Source organism: Prinia subflava, chromosome 2 (assembly GCF_021018805.1).
Source record: "Prinia subflava isolate CZ2003 ecotype Zambia chromosome 2, Cam_Psub_1.2, whole genome shotgun sequence".
Taxonomy (NCBI): Eukaryota; Metazoa; Chordata; class Aves; order Passeriformes; family Cisticolidae; genus Prinia; species Prinia subflava.
The window spans coordinates 88,851,093-88,872,995 of record NC_086248.1 but is presented as its reverse complement, the minus strand read 5'-3'; the positions used below and the strand labels follow the sequence as shown (position 1 = coordinate 88,872,995).

General features: G+C 40.0%; 1 protein-coding gene across 2 annotated transcripts in view; it reads left to right on the top strand.

Moving 5' to 3' along the window:
• The first annotated feature begins 11,560 nt into the window (after positions 1-11,560).
• Positions 11,561-21,903, top strand: part of AKT3 (AKT serine/threonine kinase 3) — a 153,501-nt gene continuing 143,158 nt past the window's right edge. Inside the window, exon 1 of one of the 2 annotated variants that reach the window (XM_063390947.1) lies at positions 11,561-11,700. The gene's annotated coding sequence lies outside the window, so the exon portion shown is untranslated. Of the gene's footprint in view, positions 11,701-11,872; positions 12,012-21,903 lie in introns of those variants that run through there. The other variant, XM_063390946.1, reaches the window with a different exon arrangement.

Below are 21,903 nucleotides of genomic sequence, written 5' to 3'. Positions count from 1 at the left end.
TGTTTCCTGAAGAAATCTCTTAGGTTATGACATATTTCCTTGTTTATAAAATAAAACAGATTTCTACTAGAAGATAAAAAGACGCTGAATGTTACTCATAAAGCTTGTGCTGCTCCACTCCTAAGAAATTAAAAATAATGTTACCAGATGTTCTGTGTGGTCCCCTGTGCTGAAGCTGGGGAAACTTATGTTTACATTTAATTTACTGTGAGAGGCAAGATGCAGAGAAGACATTATTTACAGGTATTGAGTGGCACTATGAAGAGCTCTGCTGCTCCACTGCCCTCTAAAGTTGAGGGCAACAAAATTTCTCAGCTTTTAGACAGGTTTCATCAGAGTATAAAGCTGTCTTATGCTGTCAGTGTATCTTCACCTTCCAGTCCTTCCTACCAGCTTTTGAATCCATTATCCAATTCCTGTCAAATATTGCAAGGATCTAGAAATCTCAAAAGTATTGTTTCTACAAATATTGTGAAAATATGTAGTTAGGAAGCAGGGGGGAAAACAAATAAATGCTTCTGCATCGTCTCCAAGGGGAAAAGAAAAAAAAGGAGAAAAAAAAAAAAGGAAAAAAACCCCCAAAACCAAACCAAAAAAACCCCACCACAAACCCAAATCACTACAGTATTGAATTCATTAATTTTCTATCCCATTCTGTTTCTGAGCTGAAAATATCAACTTTACAGTTTGCACAACCTCATCTAAAGATCTGTTTAGTTCAAGACTTAGGAAAACCTGCATTTTCTTGTGGAGCTGTGCAAATATTGTTCACCATTCTCTTCAGTTTTCTGATTTATTTCCATTCAATTGTTGCAAGATCTGAATTTATTTTGAGCACATTTATCAAACATTTGTGAAGCATCTCATATACAGTGGGAAAAACTGAAAGTGATTAAGAACAGAGGATTTATCATTTTTTTCTAACCAAGAGTGACAGTGTCAGGATAGGGCACTTCTTGAAAAATCAACTTTTTTCTTCACCCTACAAAGGACATTTCTTTTGGTTTGATGTAATTTAAGAAACAAATCAAGATGGTAATTAGTACAGCACTAAAACATTCTTTTCTATATCAGCAGAAATATCAAATTATTCCATAAAAATTAAAGAAATTTCAGTGGAACTGACATATACAACGATATTCACCTTGAGTAAATTTGGACACCCAAACTTTATTTTTGAATTAGAAAGCAAATCTGATGAGACCACCACAAAGTGAATGAAGACAGGCAGGTTCTCCTAGAAGGTGATTCAGGGCAAGATGCCATTAGCAACACAGAAAACCTCAGGGAATTCACCTTCTAACTAGTACCCCAACTTAGACTTCTAAATGTGCAGTTAGAAGTTGAATCAAAAGTGGAGATCTGAAATCCATTTTCATCCTTTTCCCATGATTATCTGTAACCCTATACCCAGGCTCAAGACTTCCTATAATAATACTTAATTACAACCCTTTTGAAGAAAATAAACTTGCAAGGACAAGAACAGTAAAAAAAATTATATGGATTTTCACCTGTATCCTTTGCAAAATTGAGCCCAGGACTTTTGTTGAATTTGGAAAGCTTTCTGATTTTGTCACAACTGGAAGGTAGGAAATAAGATGCTGGTGGAGTGGCAGGCTCACTTGCCTAGAATTGATTTGCACAAGTAAAGAGTAGTGAGGAAAAAGTACCCTGAAAACCACATGAAAGATAACAAGTATATGGAGATACAACAGTGCTAAGTGTCATTATTTTTCTGATTTAAGACAAGAATAATATTCTAAAGCAGTGTTATACAGTAAAAACCATGAGTTATTTAAACATTTCTGTAGGATTTTAAACATTCTGATGAATCATGTATAATTAACTATGATTAAAAAGTCACTGCCAAATAGATAACCCCAATGAAATACATGGTACAGAGTGCTTTCTCAGCTCACATAATCTTTCTTTTTTGTGTGTTAAAAAGTAAGAAGATTTTACTATAATTACAATCCCGTACCAATGATTCACAAGGAGATATTATATTTGGAGTGCCTACTGATAGCCATCCATATTGGCTAGTAAAAGGAATCAAATGTTTCATGTTAATTTGAAATTTCAGCTTAAGGCCATGCCAAAAATGTTTTGGTTTTTTTACAGATCAGAAAGGGACAAAAGTGAAAAGACTTCCAGAAATAAATGCTATGTAATAGAAAAATATCAACCATATGTGCATTTCAGATTTGTAGATCAAGTTACAAGGTTGGCAATCAGATTTCGACTCCCTAAATATTCTCAGAGTTCTAAATATAATCTTCTTCTGTTCCTCTCTCCCCCCTTCCTTCCCAAACTGTTGTGTAGCATTTCTATGTGCAGTAAAGCGACCTGTCTTGTACAACTTGGAGAAGACTGGATTTGTTTTGTGAGTAAAATGACAATTTTTCCTTGGGTACTGTCCTGTACTAGTGTAAAGCAAAGGGTAGAAGCATAGGATCTTTTCTGGACTTGATATATATTGAAGCAGTCTCAGCCTCCCGAAGTTTTTGTTAAAATTTATGTTAACACAAGTGGATACATAAGGACAATTCTTCTGATTATTTTCAACATGGTAACTATGTGAATTCCTGCACTTCCATTATACCCATCTCCTTTTCTGCCTGTCCGTTCTCTTCCACAAACTTTTTGTCCATATGCCCTCTTCCAAAAAAGTTTCAAGGAGGGATGAAGACCTCAGAGAGAGTAAATTAATAAAATTCTCATTAAAACTTGTCACTGAGTGAAGGAGCTCACTTTTTAGGATTTTCCATAGGGCAAAGACTAAAATATTAACTGAAGGAATCATCGTGGTCTTGGGCATGTAAAGAGGACTTGATGTGTTCTTGAAGAGGTGAGGTTTTAGGGACCTGCAAGGCAGCTGGTGTCAAGAGGTGTAATTATGTGGGAAATAGGACAGAATTAATCTATAAAGAATCCCTCTTCCTCAGTTCCACTACTCATGGGACACCTTATTATTTTATTTGTACTTGTCTATGCTCAACAGCCAACATTTGTCTACAGGTAACAATAATGGGGTTCAAAGGCAAAAACTGAAACTGTTCACAAGCTTGGGTTTTATGACCAGAAAATCTTACTGTGGTCGTCAATCTAGGCTACCAAGTTAATGCAGACATGAGCATTTTTCCTAATTTCTTTAGCAGGTGAGCTGATCAAGAACATTTAATTGCAGTCTAAAGCAGCAGAGAATCTAGCACCTCATTGCCTAAATTATTCCAGTGTTTATTTTTAGTTCCAATATTACCACAGAATTTAATACTCCTTACTGCTAAAGCTATACTTACATTTTTAGTTTGTCATCTCTGTTTTCATTAATCAGATCTTCCAAAAGGCATTTACCTTTATATGTTGAATTACCACAGTACAGGGTAAAAATATTAATTAATTCTTTCTTAAAAAGATCAGACTCTTTCAATATAATCTTTTAATACAAAGTAAGGTTTCAACAACATGTCATTAATTTTTAAATTTTTAAAATTTTTCTTAGCAGTTTTTGAATACTGAGTTTTCACTGGACATGGTATTCTGGTACTTGTTTTGCTGATGTGGTAGTAAACCACCTACCTAAAATTATTGAAATTAAAAATGCAATTTTACTAGCATTAATTCACCCTGAGCAACTTATTATGTTACTTTCATTTCAATTCATATGTCATGTAAACAAATATGTTGTATTCTCAGCAGCTTCAGTGTAGATTCCCTGTTAAGGCTATATTAAAACTATTTCAAAATTCCTTGCAGTTATTCTGGATGAAAATGTACTTTTTGAAAAGAGCTGAAAACTGATTTTATGAAGACGGCATACTGACAGCTTACTAAAAAGTTCAGCCTTGAATCATCTATAATAATAGCTTTTTCTTGGTTTACAAGATGGATAGATTATAGAACGAGGCAAGCTATGAATTCCTTTCAATAGTAATAAGAATTCTTATCTGCTGTTCTGAAAGGAGAATTGCCAAGAGTTTTTAACATAACAAACAACCAATAATGTTTCTGACAGAAGGAAGAGTTACAGAGATAACATAAATATCTGAATTCTCACCAGTAAATCCAAACCCCTACCTGAAGGAAGCTATCACAAAAGACATACAAACTCACAGGTAACAGAACAGGACACAAAAATCAGGTGCAGAATTTCACAGCATCTCCTGTGTCAAAGCAAGACCATGGCAGAGAAGCTTCTCTCAAGCCATCATGAACTGTCTGGAGAGACCTTCTCTGAGTCCACTCACAAATGTTGAAGTCCATCAATACTGGCATGGGTTACCCTTTGCAAGAAACAGATGTGTTTTCACAATTTATGCCTTAGCTTTAGTAAGTGGAGATTTTTTTTTTACCAGTGCCATTTTATTTTCTTCCTTTTTCTTCCTTCCTATTTCCTACTTTTTAAAACATTATTTCATCCTAATATTTTTCCTTGATTATTTTTTCCATTTCTGTGCTATAAATTCCATAATTTCTATTGAGAGGAGTTCTTCTGTTATCAAATTAGCATCAGTTTATGAAACTGCTATAAAAATGAAATCTAAAATAAATTATTTGCCCACTGTCTAAATCTAATAGAAAGCAAGCTACTCTACAACACTGTACTTTAATAAATTGAATGAGAATTCATCATTTTAGTGTTAAACTGAAATAAATTACTACATGAAATCCTGACTGTTTAGAATAACAATGACTATAAAAACAGCAAAGGAGATATTACAGTTTTTACATTTTGCATGATAACAGGCTTAAAACAATTCGAGGGAGAGGACAATTTTGCTACAAAAAATTAAACCCTTCCATCATTGTGCGTATGCCATTCTCACAGAAGTCAAGGACATAATCTTGACCCAAGAATGTCAACAGGAAGTCAGAGGATTACTTAAGTGGCAAAAGAAAAGCAAATTCGTATAAGAAGTATATTTCAGAGACTGAAATGTTAAGGATAGCACTCAGGACATTTAGATAATTAACATCTTTTCTAGAAAATACACAACACTGTTGTTACAGAAATTAGAATATTAACCACCATTTTGTAACATTTACCTAAAGTTTATTTTAAGAGAAGCTTTGTTTTTAACAATCATCTTAAATCCCAGTAAACTGAAGAATTAATTAGCAAGCACGGAGGATCAGCAAACTAATGCTTTAGTCTGTTAAACCATCTGCTCAGGAGCACCCTGTTCAAATCTTGGCATTAGGAGAGGATGAATGAATACTTTTGTCTCTTGCACTTAGTCACAACTTGCCATTCTTTGCTTATGCACATTTTTTTCCTTCAGCTTATGGTAAATAAAGTTATAAAGAGGTCAGTAATTGATCAGATTTCTGTTGCCATGAAGTTTTGCATAACAGATTGCTAACAAATTTGGCAGAAAAACCTTACTGTAGCCATCCATCCCTCTTATTCATAGCAGATTCCTGTATTCAGTAGGTATGTATGCAGGGACAGATTCAGCATTATCTTGTTTTCTTTGCCTAATACAAAGCAGGCCTATATCCTATTAAACCAGACAAAATAGTGTAAAGTAAGTGAAGTTTTCAAGGCAATCTGTCCTTCATTTCTGAAGACTATTAATGAATGCTCCATTAATATTTTACTACTTCATTCTTTTTCATTATTAACAAGAACATACTTATCAGATCTGTGAGGGTCCTTGTTATTGCAACCCCAATCTGTCTTCATTTTCTAAACTTTTGTGCTAATTCTTTGATTTTGTGTCACAGCTTTGTTTCCAGAAAGTGCAGGTACCTTCTGACACATAATGGATCAAGGGTGGTGTTTGGGAATGAGGGTAGCCAACAATCTAGTCTAATGGAATACTTTTTTGGTGACACTGAAATGATTTCCTTGTACTCCAGCCACTCTCTTACAGATTGAAAAGGTGGAGGGCTGTCAGCTACAAACAAGGTGATTGATACAGTAGGGAAGCCATCCAGCAAACCACACTGTGAAGTCTGCACAGTAGCAAGGGGCAGAGAAAGGTGCTCCAAGGAGCACACTAAAAGAGGAAGGTGCTCTGTACCACCAGTAATCAATTTGCCAAAGACAGAGCAGTGTTCCAAATAAAGGTAAAGGTCTGGACAAAACCTGGCAATAGATGCCTTCCCCTCCATCAACAGCCAGATTTCTCCACAGTTGTTTCTTCCTAACTCTTTGGGCAGACGTGATGCTGTGATCCTCTCAGGACCACATAGGGAAAATAGTCCTGGTCACAAAACCTCTGAAGAGGAGACATTTGTTTAAAATTCTGTTCCTCTCTCCATTAAGCTTTGTGCTCCTTGATTTTGCTCATGCATTACAGACTTGATCCTCCTAACTAGCTTCAACTGGCATTTTCTCATTGACTTCAATTAGGTGAGACCAGGACACAGACAAGGTTCTGTGTGAGAAATCACTGTATGGTAGTAATTGCAGAATTTTATTCAAAGACATATTTTATCTCTGTTGATGAAATTAAAATAGGATAGGAAAGAGGGAAAAAAAAGCTCAGGCGGAAGGGCTGGCATTTTAATTTTTCGAGTTGCTTCTGTAGTAGATTGACCTCCCTCAAATAAATCTGTGCACCATGGAAACTATTTTCTCACTGAGGAAAAATTTCCAAGTTCAGCTGAAGGCCTATACATCAAGTTAAGCATATAGCTAAACTGCAACTGTGTAATCTTACTGCCCTCTTCCCATCCTTCTCTCCCGTTGTTTGTTGTCCTTACTGTCATATCTGGTTTCAAAGCAGGTTAAGGTCACTGGGGTAGGGCATGTGCCTTTCACACTGTTTGTAGACCTCCAGTGCGTGGGAGTATGGGAAAGAAGGGGAAGGGAAACACTTCTTAAAATCTTCAGAGGATAAATACTAAAGCAATAATAACATGCTGTAAAATAAATGTAATCAACTGATATTTACACAGTCTTATATCCAGTCTCTATTATGTTCAGCATAATTATAGTACTGCTCAGCCATATATAAGAGGACAGAATGATTTCTTTATTGCTGTCTTGCTTTACTGTGTATTCACAGATAGCCGACAACCTGCAGCACTAAATGAATAATAATAGTATGAGTATACTATTAATAATTAGAGTATATGTCTACATGGGTTCATAAGGGCTTAACTTTTGTAAACACTGATGAACTGTGGCCATCTGAGCAAAAGAGAACTTTCTGTATCCAGACAATTTTGTGTAGGAGCCAGACAGCAACAAAAGCCAGCCCAGCCATCCGCTGAGGGTGGAGCTGAGGCAGTTTCATGGAAATGGTGACATGTGTAGCAAAACAGCCTGCAGATCCAAAATCTAGAGTCCAGGCTGAAGTTTTTTTCCTCAACTGTTTTTTATATTAAAAATAAAGAAATTGTTCTCTAATTTCTTAATCTAAACATGTCACAGATATCTGGGGAGATGGAGTGGATCATTGCCCTCCAAGGCAGCCGCAGAAGCAGAAATAGCAGAAACAAACAAACAAATAAACAAATAAAGGTCAAGAGACTACAGAAAAAGAAGCAAGAGATTAAAGCAATAAAGTTACTCAGAAGTGAATGCAACAGAAAGGGAAAAGATATGGACTGTAAAATTCAACTGACTACAAGTTCTGTTCCCTCCTAGTATTCAGCGGATTCCAACATCCCCTGCCTACATTTTTCCTGCAGGTCTTATCTGAATTCTACAGCTTTACCATGAGTTCTTTCTTGTTCTGAGAAATCCAATTGTCACAAGATGACTACAATGCAGATGGCAGTGGTTAAAGTCCTGAAGTGTCTGTGCACACGCAGCAGTACAGAGAATCCACGGTCAGAGCTCAATATACGCTGAACAGGGTCACCCTTTGTAGTAGCTGAACTTTAACTCACTAATAGAGGTGTTTCAGATTTTTAAGAGCTACACACACAAGTGAAAAATAAACCACAACCATTGCAGGCAACACCTGAATGTCACTATAAAAAAATCCATAACATACATTTCAAGCATTATTTTGTGCAGAGCAAATTTCATTGCTCTCCTGTCAGTTAGTTTCCACTGACATTTGTGTGTGCTTTCCAAACAATAACAAGGCAGACAGTAATCGGGAGTTTAATACCAGAAATTGTCGTCTGACCCATTGTCCTTTTTTTCTTCTTCTTTTTTTTTTTTAATGAATCTTCTATACTTCAAGTTGTTTTGTTTGTCTTTATTTGGGGTTTTATTTTGTTTTGTTTTTCCTTATGCATTCTTACATGGAATCAAGCTTATTAGCTGACATGAGAAACAAGGAAAAAAATTAGAGGCAGAGGCAGAGAGAACTGATTCTGCAGGCAGAACTTTCTCTCCTTTTTAACTATTTGTTTTCAGGATGTAAATCTCTGTAATCTTAGATCTTATCACTCTGGTAGTGATAACAGTTAACAAGAACATGTTAAGTGAAGCAAGAGATCCACCCTTTTTTGCCTTGGAATGGACAGGTTTATACTGAGATTATCTGCAGGTTTTCCCTTTGGTTTCTGTGGAAATAATGATTACAAGTGATCGTATAAAAGTTTATCGAGCTTCTCTTGGTGGTGCCAGATAGATGACAATGAATGGGTTTTATTTGTTTGGTTTCATGACTGTAACTGGAACATGTAATGTCAGAGGCTCCCATTTTTTCCTGAAATTACATGCAGCCCTATTCTCCTCTCATGTGAACTGCAATACTTTCTTCATTAGCATATGCTGTTAATATGTTCATTAAATTCATGTTACAATGTAATTAATCTGAAAATTATGTCATTTCTGCAGAACCTACCACCTCATTAGGTTCACAGTATGTACATCACAGCCATTTTATATCTGAAAGAGGTATACCTCTGTTTGGTTATTAATCAAGGGGTCATTTCTGCCCAATTTACAGTGATTAACTCTTTACAAGAAATCATTTTGAAGCCTTAAAGTATGATACTAAGGAATAAAATTATTACATGCTCTATAGAGAGAAAAAATCACTGCAAGGCAGCACTTATTTATATAGTACACTTAATAATCCATATAAAAAGTATCAGGATAGATTCAGCACACTGAGGTCAATATATAAGGCTGAGCAGGAGTAGCTAGAAACTATGAATTTCAAAACAGAACACTGATATTTGATTTATAAGAAGTAAGATGATAGTGAATCGGATTTCAAAGTCATACTGAATAAAATAAAATTTTACCTGTGGATGGTTATCTATATCATATAGCTAGAACAAAATTATCCTAATCAGGTCTTGCTGAAAAATACATGTTTAAGCTTCAGGTCAACATGACAGATTTCAGCCCACTGTTTCATGTTCAGCAATTAGTAACAAAATAAAAGTGTAGAAGACTATCTCTCCTTGTTAGGTAAATGTTATTTAATATGATTTTTATTTTTTAGCATGGTGTAAGGGTTTTTTTCTTTTACAAAGTATATAAATGTGCTTTTAGGTTTGATTTTTCCAAGGTGATTTACGCCAAGTATTTATTTATAAATGTAAGCAAACTTACTGTCATCATAAGGGCAGCATTTCATAGCTGGCTTTTGAAGATTTGGAGACATCAATTAGGGTGACCAACCACACACACATAACTTTATTAATAAGAAATTTGCAACAGTGAGTGGCAGGGATTGACAGAGGGCAGGAAGGGATGACCTGAGCGATATCAAATAGCAGGGCTTTCCGTGGGCCCGGCTTTCACAGGCAGCCTTTGGCACCTGAGCAGTTGATTGGCAGTCTATCAGCGACTGCCCATGCAGAGCTCACGCTGCCTTGGGTTCTGAGCCCTGCCGAGGAACTGCAGCAGGCACAAGGCGCGTTCCAAGAACTACGCCTTCCCTTTCTCAGGAGCGGCACAGCAGCAGCGATCAAAGGAGACATTAGTGAATAAACGTATTTTAATAATTGATACCATGGTTCTCTGTGAATATTGATGGTTAATAAGATGCTCACTTTACTGAAGCGTTTCTGAGAAAGAGGAAGACCGAACGGTAATTCTGGGAAAGGAAGTAATGCTTGGCAAGGTCCTCTGAAACTTATTTTTCAAAAAGATGCATTAATCAAACACAGTATAAATTTTGGTTTTCTTCAGAGTTAGGGGGACAGAGAGCTTAGGCTGTAGCCTTCTAGCAAGAGCAGTGCAGCAAACAAACTTCATAGTTCTAAGAGGAAACAGCATATTTATGAATGGGATTATTGGTGTGGTTGCTTGCCGCAGCAGGGAAAGGATTCAGTGCCCCCGGAGGCAAATTTCCAGCCCTGTGCCAACTCATATGATTATTTAGATTCTCAAAAAGTCTCTCTGAAGCCCTGTAGTGGTAAAGAGAATAGGAAGTCTGATGATTCAAAGAATTGTAGAAAATGGGTTATGAGAGGAAGGAAAACATAGAAATGAAAGGTGAAGTTCACTCTAGAGAAATATTTTGGTGTTTGTTTTTCTTTTTATTTTAAACGTAATTTTGATGAAAGTGCATTTTAACAACAAAAAATCTGCACTGATGAAACGGGGCGAATAGTTGCATTTCATGCAATCCAAAACATCTCTTTCTCCTTTGCAATAGCAGTTGCTGACACATATCAGTGTGAACTGCGTGTATAATAGACGCATTTGTACAGAAAATTAATCTGTGCACATTATTGAAACCATAAACGGTAGAAGACATCTCTGTGTGCACCAGGCTCCTGTAAGTAGCCCCACACACGCAGCCGCTCAGCCGTAGAACAAAGCCTCGAAGCACGGTGCCCGTGAAGCGCAGGCAGTGCCCGGGGCTGCGGGAGCGGGCTCGGCGGTGGCTGCGGCAGGCGCAGCAGGCCGGGGTGCCCCAGGCAGCGCTGCGAGCCGGGAGCGCCGTGCTCAGCGCCCCGCAGGCAGCACGGCCGCCCTGCGGACACCAGCCCCGCTCCGGCACTGCCCGTGGCCCCGGGAACAGCCAGAGGCTCGGCAGCGCCGGTGTGCGCCTTCCTAGGTGTTTATTTACCCGCCGGGACAAGGCGAAGCCTGCAGACAATTTAGCAACACTGAGGCTGGCGCATCCACTAAATACTTCAACGAGGGATGAATTACGGCTTCCTGCGGCGTAACTGGTAGTTCTATTCCTGGAGGAGTTTGCAGAGCCAAGTGGACCACTCCGGGTACCAGGGCAACCTCGGGGCGGGGGGCTGTGTAACCGCAGAGTGCGAGAACAAAGGGAGCGAGCCCCGGGACACGCACACGGGGCCGGCGAGGGGCCGCGATGCCGAAGGGAAAGACCCAGGCGCGCTGCGGCGCAGCGCCGGTAAACGCCGCTGCCTGCATCCATGCCTGCATCCATCCGTGCATCCATCCGTCCTCCCGCTCCCAGCCGCGGCCCGGCGGCGGGACGGGACACGCCGCTCCGCTCGGCTCCCGCCCCTGCCTGCCTGCCTGCCAGCCGGGCGGGCGGGCTGCCTCGCCTCCCCCGTCCTCCCTCCTCCCTCCGCCGCTCCCTCCTCCTCCTCCTCCCTCCCCGCCGCCCGCCCCCCCACCCTCACCTCAGCCGCCCCCCTCTGTCTGGCTCCCCCCGCGCTGTCTGGCGGCCCCCCCGTGCCCGCCGCGCTTCTCGCGAGAGCCGGGGATGCCGCCGCCGCCGCCGCCACCGCCGCGGAGGGGGAGACACTCGGGGGGAGCCGGTGACGTCGGGAGTTTTCCTGAAAGTCAATAACGAGCCCGGCGGAGGCGGCGGGAGGAGCCGAGAGCGGGGCCCGGGCGGCTCCGGGGTGAGTGCGCCGGGGGGGAGCCGCCGCCGCCGCCGCCCTCCTGACCCCGCGCATCGATGTTGCGGCCGCGCTGCCCGCCCGGGCGCCTCCCTGCGTAGCGGGGCGCGCAGCTCCATGTAGCCGCCGCCGCCAGCGCCCTGGGGCCGGAGCCGCCTCCTCCCGCCCCCGCGGAGACACCGGCCGCCAGGGACCTCCGAGCCCGGCGGGGGGACAGGGGAGGAGGCAGCGGCGCCCTCCCTCCCCTTCTCCCCCCGAAGCCGCCGCCGCCCTCGGGCTCCGCAGCAGCGCCCGCGGCGCCGCCGCCTCTGCAGGTACGGGGCGGGAGGGGCCGGGCGGCGGCGGGGGCGCTCGGGCGGCGACGGGGGCGCTCGGGGAGGGGATGCGGGGCGGCGGGGCGGCGGCGCGGCGGGGCCGGGGCGGGGGGGAGCGCGGGGCGGGGGCGCCCGTGGCCTAGCGCCGGCGGCGGGGCGGGAGCGAGGCGGAGGGGCGGGGGTCGCCCCGCCGGGGTGCGGGGCCGGGGTGGGGAAGGGCGGGGCGGGGGCGTTTCGGCGGGGAGAGTTATGTAACGGGGGAGGGGGGGCGGCAGGGGCAGGGCAGGGCGTGCGCCCCGGGGGCGCTGGATGCGCCGGGCCGGCGGTTCCCACGCGGCGGCGGCCCCTCCCCGCCTCCCCTCCCCGCGCCCGTGCGGCGGGCGCCGGTGGCGGGACCGGCGCGGGGTTTTATCCGCTGGGAACTTCTGTGCGTGTGCGCCAGCGTGCCCGTGTGCGTGCGTGTGTGTGCCCGCGCAGCCCCGCGCTAAGAATAGCTCCGCGCCCCGCGGGCCGCCGGTGGCAGCGCCTCGCACAAGGGATGATGATGATGATGATGATGATGATGATGATGATGATGATGATGATGATGCCGCCACCGTCGCCGGCTCTGGCTGCAAGTAAACAAACCGGCCCCCCCGCCCGCCCCCGCCCGCCCCGGCCATCATGGAGGCCGCGGCCCACATGCAAAAGTTGATGCGCAGCCGGCTGCCCCGGTGACCGGCGGCCGCCCCGGGCCGGGCCTGCGGCGGGGTCTGCCCGGGCCGCGGCCCGGCGGGCAGGTGCTCCCTCGGCGGGGCGGGGAGGGCCGGGCCGCCCGGGCGTGCCCCCGGCCCGGCACGGGGCTCTGCCTGGCAGGGGGGCAGCGCGGCGCCCCTCGGCAGCGAGCTCGCAGCGCTATATATTGTAGTTTAAATGCAAATGATCGTGATGTAACGAGCACTGCCGGGCTCATAGGCTGCGAGGTTGCTTTGCATGGGCACCGCTTCTTAGTTCACTTCTGGATGGGAATCCAGGAGGTGTCAAATCGCCAGGACTGTTTCACATTCTCCCATGATACGTTGATTAAACGTAAAAAAAAAAGAAAAAATATTGTTTTCCTGCGGGTGGAAAGGACAAACAATTTAATCTCTCTTGACCTTTATTCCAGTTTTTTTTTTTTTTTTTTTTCTTTAATGTAGTAGTTATTAGTTGATTGGCTCATTGTATATATCTACATCATCTCATAGTTTTATGAAAAGGTGTCCCAGTCTCTGTTTAAGAGTTTTGTTGCAAAAATTATGATGTGCCTCATACCTGCACTGGCAACTTTTTTCAATACTGAAGGAACATAGAGCAGTCTCTTCTGCTGATGTTTGTTTAGATCTTGCTAAAACTTTGCTGAACATGGTTCCCTGCATTTTGCACGTAGAGGGCTTTATTTCTCAAGGCAAGAAGCATGCAGATAAGTAGACCTTAACTTATGACAAGTAACATTTTAAGCATGATCTCCTGTCTGTCAGCTGCTCTGCAGGCAAGATCTGCTTGTTTACAGGAATATGGCAGGAGAGTACATGAGGTAGAGAAGGGAGCTTATTTGGGCTTTCAAAATAAGTGTACTACTTAAGTTTGTAGGACTGTTTGGTTTAGGTTTTTTAAAATTTTTTACTTTGGTAGGAGTCTATAAGTCGACCCCAATATCTTTAATTGGATTGGATTACTAATTATAGTCAATGTAGATATATTTTGGTTGGATGCAACCAGTAAGTCAAGTTTAGATAAGGGCCAAAGAAAAACTTCAGAGATAAGATGTCTCTGTTTCCTAGAAGGCTACGTGTATTGTTTGAATAACTCATGTTTTTTTTAGTGTGATGTGAGTGCATGGCGTGTGTGTAAACACAGATAATATTAACAAGACTGTCTTGTTTTAGACAGTTTATTCTATGGTGCGTTACTCTAGCTAAGTTTGAATGGATTCAGTAGCCTCCTAAGTTTCATAAATAGATTCACAGAAAGTTGTATTTCAGTGTTCCATTCCCTCATTTGTTCTGCATTTTGGGGGCAGATGATGTGTTTTTGAGCAAAATGCTGCTATTCTAGGGGAAGTAGGTGAGAATTCAGACAGGTCCTAGTTGTAGCTTTGCCCCATTTGAAGTAGATACAGTTATAAGGATTGGATAGCATTGATGTGCACTAGAAATTGTTGACTGTTTGATGCTGGAACAAATGCTTTGTCAAAGGGAAAATACTCTGGTGTGTTTTTTTAAGTTTGACACAAAACCACTTACTAGAGCTCTGCAGATGTTTGTAACCCAAGCTTCTGTTTGCAAGACACTAACCAGAAACCATCTTGACTTCCCACTGCATTTTGCAACACCATGTATCTGAAGTTTCTTTTGTAACTAAAAGACCCTTCAGACTACTTGGAATTTGCCTAACACTGAATGACTATGTGTTCTTTCACTTTCTGGGTGCACATTTTCCCAGTTTAAAAAGATCTACTGAACAATAATTTCTATGCCCAAGAAGTGTTATTTGCTAAATAACTTTGAAATACTCAGTTGTTTTGGGAGTTATGAACCATTAATAAAGTGGTTAGTGTTAAAATGCGTTGGAATTTTCTGTGCTGTTCTCAGTATGAAGATGATACAATTTCTTGTAACTGTTTGCTTACAGTTTCATTTTGTGCTGTTAATGCAACAGGTGATGTGGACTTGGCAACATGGTAGCCTAGCTTTCCTTCAGTTTTGAAGCCCAGACCAAATATTCTTTGGCAATTTTTATGGCTTGTGCATGCTGCTCACTTTAGTCCACATTGGAGAGTGGAAGGGCACGGTCATATGGTGACTGAAAACTTTGTCGTGCCATACTTTGATTTTGACATGGATAATGCAAAAATGGATTGATTTGCTATGAAAGTAACACACCATACTATAGCTGCATGTTTTGTAGGGAGTTTGGTTGTGTATATAACAAAAGCCTTTTGTTCACTTTTTTCCAACTCATAAAATAAACATTCTGCTCAAAAATGTGCAATACTCCCATTGTGAAGTACAGCAGCAATTCAAAAAGAGGGAAATAGTTAAATGTGGGCATCTATGAGTTTTAAGTGAAAAAGTTGCTTTTATTTTCAGTATTTGTATGAACTTTACAACCCACTTCTTGTTGAAGTACTGTCTTTTATAAGAAAAGATCACCAACTTAAGTGCCCTTTCAAATTATTCTAGTGTTAGATGAATTTTGTGTTATCTCAGATTCTCATTCTGTTCAGACAGGCCTAGTAAGAATGCCATGGAAGAGGCAGGGGGTGCTTTCTAGCACAACACATAGTTCAGGAAGTTTTGCACTGCTTGTGAGGAAAGGTGTGGTTTCAGAGAGCAGCTTGCTTGTTGACCAATGCGTTTTCTTTTTGTATACTGAAGAGACTTCCCCAGGATCACAGGGGCTCCTTGGTAAATAAGTTTGTTTCACAAGTTACTCTTCTTTGCAACAAGTTTTTGTGGTATAGAAAAGATTACTTTCTACAGATAAGTTACACAATAGCTGGAAAAGCTGATTCAAGGTGTGTAAAAATTAAAGACTGAGAAACAACAACAAAAACTGCCAAAACAAATACCAAAAGCCCCCCAAAATCCCAACCCAACCCGAAACCTACCAGCAAATACTAAAACAATAAACGTGAAAGTTAACTTTTTAGTTATTTTTCTTAGAGTAAAAATTAATCTTTAAAGTTTTGGTTTATAAATTTTTCTTGGGAAATTGTACAGACAACATTCTGGACTCCCTATAGAGTTTATAAGTGAAACTTATTTAGGGAAATCACTAGTATGTACTAATAAAAAACCTGCAAATAAATGCAAGGGTGTAGTAGGTGATTATTTGGCATTCTATCCTTGTTCCATGACTCTAGATCAATAAGTATGGGCATTTATGATGTATACCAAGGATTTAAAACATATTATTTTTTCCTTTATTATTTAAAGATGTCGTTCAGGTAGTAGTGGGAAGATGTAGCAAAGTTAATACTTCCAAGAAAAATCCCCCAAGATTTAATAACATTAAACGTAACAGGCAAGGAGAGTAAGCATATTTGGCTTTTGTATGTGAAGGTGCTTGCTTTTGCTCAACTTAAATATTTCTTTTATTTTTGATACTATTTGTGTCAACAGTTATTGTGTTTAGGATAAATAATACATGTTGAACCCATCCTGACCAACTTCTTTTATATATTTCTCTGTGAGTGTCTGAGTCATATTGATCAAAAATAGCATTAAGAACACACTGTTGCCCTGTGATTTTTTTTCCCCTCTGTAATATCCTGACTAAATAACAGTAGTGATTTTTAAATTCTCTTAAGAATGTGGCTGGAACCTCAATATTTTGTGTCCATGTCTGAATGACTTGACAGCATGCTTTGCCAAACTTCTCTGCATTGTCCATGTGACAAAGTTGTTTGAATGCCTCCTATAGCAGGAGCAGAGATGAGAACTTTGCTTCAGCTTTAGATCAGTGAAGATCTCACCACTGCCTTTTTGTAGGTGTGGAATGTCAGTGCCCGACAATCAGCAGCTTCTTGTGCAGCTGGTTGAACACCACAGAATTAATGCAGTGGTTCTTGGACTCAGCAATCTTGCAAAACAGTTTCTACCAACACACATTTATTTTTTTCCCTCTGCATTCAGTGTGTTTCTTGAGATATGTAATTGTTGCAGCTTGCCTCATGAACTTCTATTGAAATTACTATATCCTTTTCTAAATGTATTGATACACTTTGAGACTGGGAATTAAGGTTGTACATGTGAGTTTCATATAATCTGACTTTTCATATAACATTTGTCAAAGACCTTCACCTAGTGAACTCTGCACCTCTGTGTAAGTTAGGGTTGGAGAGAATTCGTTTTGTCCTTAGGAAATCCAGATCTTAGGTTGATGAAAATAATGCATTTTGAGTGTGAACAAGAAGATCCAAAGGTTTTAGGTTAGAAGTTGATTATGTTCTAGTCATGTTTCAGTGTCAGGATTTGACAGTAGGTTCAGCAGTGTTTGGTTGCTCTGTAGAAAGGAATCACAAAGTTCATTCCTATTACAAGACAATTCAGAATTTGATTTGTTCAATGTAGACATAATAAACAAAACCTACTATGTAAGAGTTTAAAGGTAAGCTATTTGGTAGGCATGTCACTGAACTTTTCTCATCTTTTATATTAATACTTGGAGAATCCTTTTTTTCCTCAGTACTTTCTTGTTACTCATGAGTAGTTCACATATTTCTGGTTTTTATTCAGTGGCGTGCTTAGTCTTTTATGCTCAATACAGAGTTGTGCTGCAGAAAAGTGCCATCACAGAATAAATTAAATACATTAATGTAGATTAATGAAACTAATGAGATTAATGAAACTTTGATTTGTATCTTTTGAAAGGTTAAAATCTCTCATAGAATGACTAGGAATTTCCAGATTCTTTGAACTTTTGAAAATTAGGTGTTTTTGTTGTTTTTTTTTTTTTTTTCCTGAATCTTCTAGACATGGAAAAGTAATTTTAGTTTGTTTTAAAACTATGGAACTTATGTTCATTTTTTCTTCATTGTTTGAGTATTTTCTAAACTATATTTTTAAAGAGCAAAGGAACTTTGTCTCTAAAAGACAATGATTACTATTCCTACATTAATACATGGCAAATTAAAGTTACTACATGTGTTTTGAAGGGTTGAGTGAAGTAACATTATCATAGTTCTGATACTCAGCTCAGCTAATCCTTGGTTTGACGTCCCCTGAGTCTCAAAACTCTCCCAAGATCAGTGCCTCAGTAACTTTTTTTAATACAGAATTTTAGCCCTCCCTTCATCTTTTCTACTTGAAATGTATTCTTTGGTTACATTTCAGACATACACTCTAATAAGTTTTATCTCTGCTTCTGTCTGCTTTGCAGTTATTGTTTTATGTGATTTGAGGGGGACAAAAAGCATTTAAAGCATTTTTCTCGATAAACACAAGGCAAAACAATGGATTGTTAATGTTTCACATGGGATTCTAAAGAAACAATTTAGTTACATTTAGAAACTTCCTTTATACCTTGGTAAACAAAGGCAAGGGTGGCTTTGTTCACCTTGCTTTAATTATACCTTTGTCCCTTAAAATAACTTGCTTTGTCATTGTAATAGGAAATAAAATACAGAATGATGGTTTCTTTCCTGATAAACTTATTCAGTTGCAGAATCTAAATAAAACATCTAACTTGTATATTAATATTTCAGTGTTCCTGCATTCTCCTAACTAGGCTTATCTGAGCATATATTAGTTATATGAAAGTTTTTGACATACTGAAAGTGAAAATAGAACACTGCAAATATTAAGCATACACATAAGCATGCATTAGAAAGAGCTATTTATGTTTTCCAAAGTATGTTGATTTTCCTTACCACAAGGTGTAGGCAGTGCCATTTTCCTATCATGTCCATCATTTTTCCAAATCAAAACTTACAGAGTAAAGTTGTTAGAAGTAAATTTCTAATAGCATTTTTCTTAAAGTTCATTGAGGGTTTTAGTATGAAATGTAGTTTAAAAAGTATTTGCAATGCTTCTCATGGAGATATCGTGGGGGTTTTTTTATATCTGTTTTAAAAACTGTAAATATGTCTACTTAGAAAGTATTTAAGGTATCTTTCAGAATTTTAATTGTATGTACATGAAGTTTACCATTTCATCAATTTAGGATCTATTTTCTTTAAGCAATCCTTTTTTATTAATTTCTTTGTCTTATCAAATCAGTTAATCTTTTTGTTGGTTTGGTATTGTGGGGGTTTTTGTATTTCTTTTTTCAATTTTTAATTGACTTAATAAGTTGGACAACTACTATGTGCCTAGAGGTTCCTTTATCCTCAGTCTAAGTTGTGATAGTATTTAAATCAGTCAGTATAACCAGAATTCCAGAATAGGTGGTTTATAAAAACCTATGTAAATACTTCAAAATTTTTGGATACAGCACTCACTTGAATGTGATTCTTCCATTAACAATATAGTCGAATTTGATTTAGCGAATATTGTAGCAATCTCTGTTTTGTCACATAGTCTTTTGTGTAATTTTTGATGATGTGCAATATATCCTCTAATTGTTTAGCCAGCTTTGCTAGGGGAGGAGGGTATGCATGTGTTTTTCATATAAATAAAACCTGGATTTCAGCTTCCATTCCTAAAGATAACTCTGGTTTTAGAGCTTTGACATTTTCAATTCTTTGCTCTGGAAGTGCAGCCTGCATTGGAAACAGTTACAGCCTGCTCAGCTGTTTGGGAGGAGTCAAACTCAAATTTGAGAAGAACTCTTGATAGCTTGATCTGTTACAAAAAAAAAAAGTCCCCAAAGTAAGGAAACAAAGGTGTGTGATGGAAGCCACTGAGAACTGCTTTTTTGGTGATGTATGCATGTGTGTGCATGTACAAAATGATTCAGTTAATTTTCTGAAAAATAAGGACATAGAGATGATGAAATTTGGCTCTGCTTACCTGGGGGACCACAGAACCTCAGTGAGTCAGGCAAAGGGAAAGGTTCACTTGCTATTCTTTTCTCCCCAAACATTTTACTAAACAAATGATTACTTGTAAAAAGGGAAATGGTAGTACTTGTATATTAAGAGAACAAGGTTGGATGATTCACTGAGTTGATAATGGTACAAGAAGTTATGGGGATCATCTCTGGAAGCACTGAAATTGATTCTCCTGGTATCTTCTCTGGTAAATTGAGTTGGTAAATGTGAGAGTTTCTGTTTTTTTCTCAGCTCCAAAATTGTTGAAAGTAGAAGCCTGTGTTTGTGAAAGTTCTTACAACAGAGAACTGAATCATACAATTTACACTGAATTTATGGGTGCTGTCTTCTTTACTCAGCTGTCTCTTGTCATGGGGAGAATGGGAAGATGCCCAGATTTCAAAGGAGTCTTGTCTGTGGTTATGAATCTCAGTGATAATTCACTTGCACATGGTGGTTGTGAAGTGTAGACCCGAACCACAGTTTTTAGTTCTTCTGCTTGGAAGAGATTTCTTTCCTTCTCACAATTCACCAGGTCTCTGTAGGTAGCTGACTGCTGTGATGGGCATCCTTTCATTTCAAAAGAGAAGCTGGGGAAAAGCCATCTTTCTACTGAATGGTCCATTGCTCATTTGAATTGTCAATCTTATAGTTCCCATGTGGTAGCATCATGAAGTAAGATGGTTCTTCTCTATATTCCTGATATTCTTAAAGTTCAAGATCAAAACTGACAAGGTGTTGGCTCGTTTTTCCCCTGGCTTGGGGAAGCCATGAGCCTTGGAACCGGGATCTAGAACTCTGTTGCTTGTAGTAGTCTCTGCTTAATCTTTGGTCAGAAAGTTGCCTTTGCAACCTTTACAGCTAGGAACTTAAAAGTATAATACTAGCTCTTTAGAAGTGTGCTGAATTGTTTTATCTCGCACTGCAAAAGTGGCTTAATAACTTCTTGAAGAAAAATGGAAAGGTTGTGCATTTTTAATGAGATAAAACCCCCCAGCAGGTGTTTGCATAGAATCATAGAGTCATTTAGGCTGGAAGTGATCTTTCCAACCACTAACCTAATACTGCCAAGTCCACCACTAAACTGTGTCCCTAAATTCTTCACATCACTGGTTGTAATGGAGTAAATTTTTACACCTGTATTGTAAAGTATGCTGACAGTGGGCTCTTGTATGTATTGTGCATACTTGACTATCTGATTCTGTCTGCAGAATACACGCAATATACTGTTGGAAAAATACCTTCCAAGTTTGATAAGATACAAAAAAGGTGGTGGTGGGAAAATGCAGTCTGATGGGTTCTCTAGTTGCTGGAAAATGTATAAAATCAAGTCAAGTTCCTCCCTGTAGGAAGCAGCTATAATGTAAAACATCATCAAATCCAGTTCTGACATATTTATCCTGTTTCTGTGGGTTCATTCTATATAGCAGTAAGGTAAACTATAAAAATTACTGCATACCAGCTGCTGAAACTTCCAATGTATTGGGAAAGCAGAGTTGATTGCTAACAAGTATTTAAGTTCTATGCCAGATGTGCAGAATAAACATTTCTATAGCTTTTCTTGAAGTACCTGAGCTATAGATGAAATGCTGTTTTCATGTTAGAGTTTTTGTTCTAGGTGTTTCAGACAACTCCTTTACATCTATACTCAATTCTTTATTACATCTTCTGGGCAGAAGGCTTTTGTGTGACTGTTTTTCACTATAAGGCCAGTTTTGGTCATGGTAAGAAGTGATTCTCAAAATTCTGCTCTTCTGGAGCATTGCTGAATGACTTTTCGAGTAAAGGAGTACAGCCTTTAGAAAGGCTCAATGACATTTAATAAGGGATAATATTACAGATGCTTACAAATGGCTTCTTGAAAGTGTAGTGTGCACATATAACCTTTATTTTCATTAGCTTTTTAATGCTTTGATTTATCTCCTTCAGCTTCCTATGTAATTCAGCTTGACTTTTAATTACCCATTAATGGAGCAATCGATACAACCATAGAACTGTTGGTGATTCTGAAGTTGTTTCTGGTAATACTGTGAAGCTAAACTGGGCATAGTGCAGTTAATTTTATCACCATATTGATGTGATTTTTGTATTTTGGGGATTCTGTTCAAGTTCAGTAAAGCACATGTGATGGGTGGGATGAAGCCTACAGACACACACACGAGATTGTTTCAGGCACTGTCTGACATGAAAGTCGGTCATAGATCAGATTTTGATTGCGTAACACTTACTTAATTGTAATCAGTGGGTAAATAGGGAGCTTGAAGCATGAATTCATTCATAAATCATGGACTGATTGATCAGTCTGTGGGCAGACACGATTATTGCTACTTAGTACAGAAGTTAATTTCTTACAGCTATGTCTTTACTGGTAAGAATAAATCATTGCACTGTTCACAA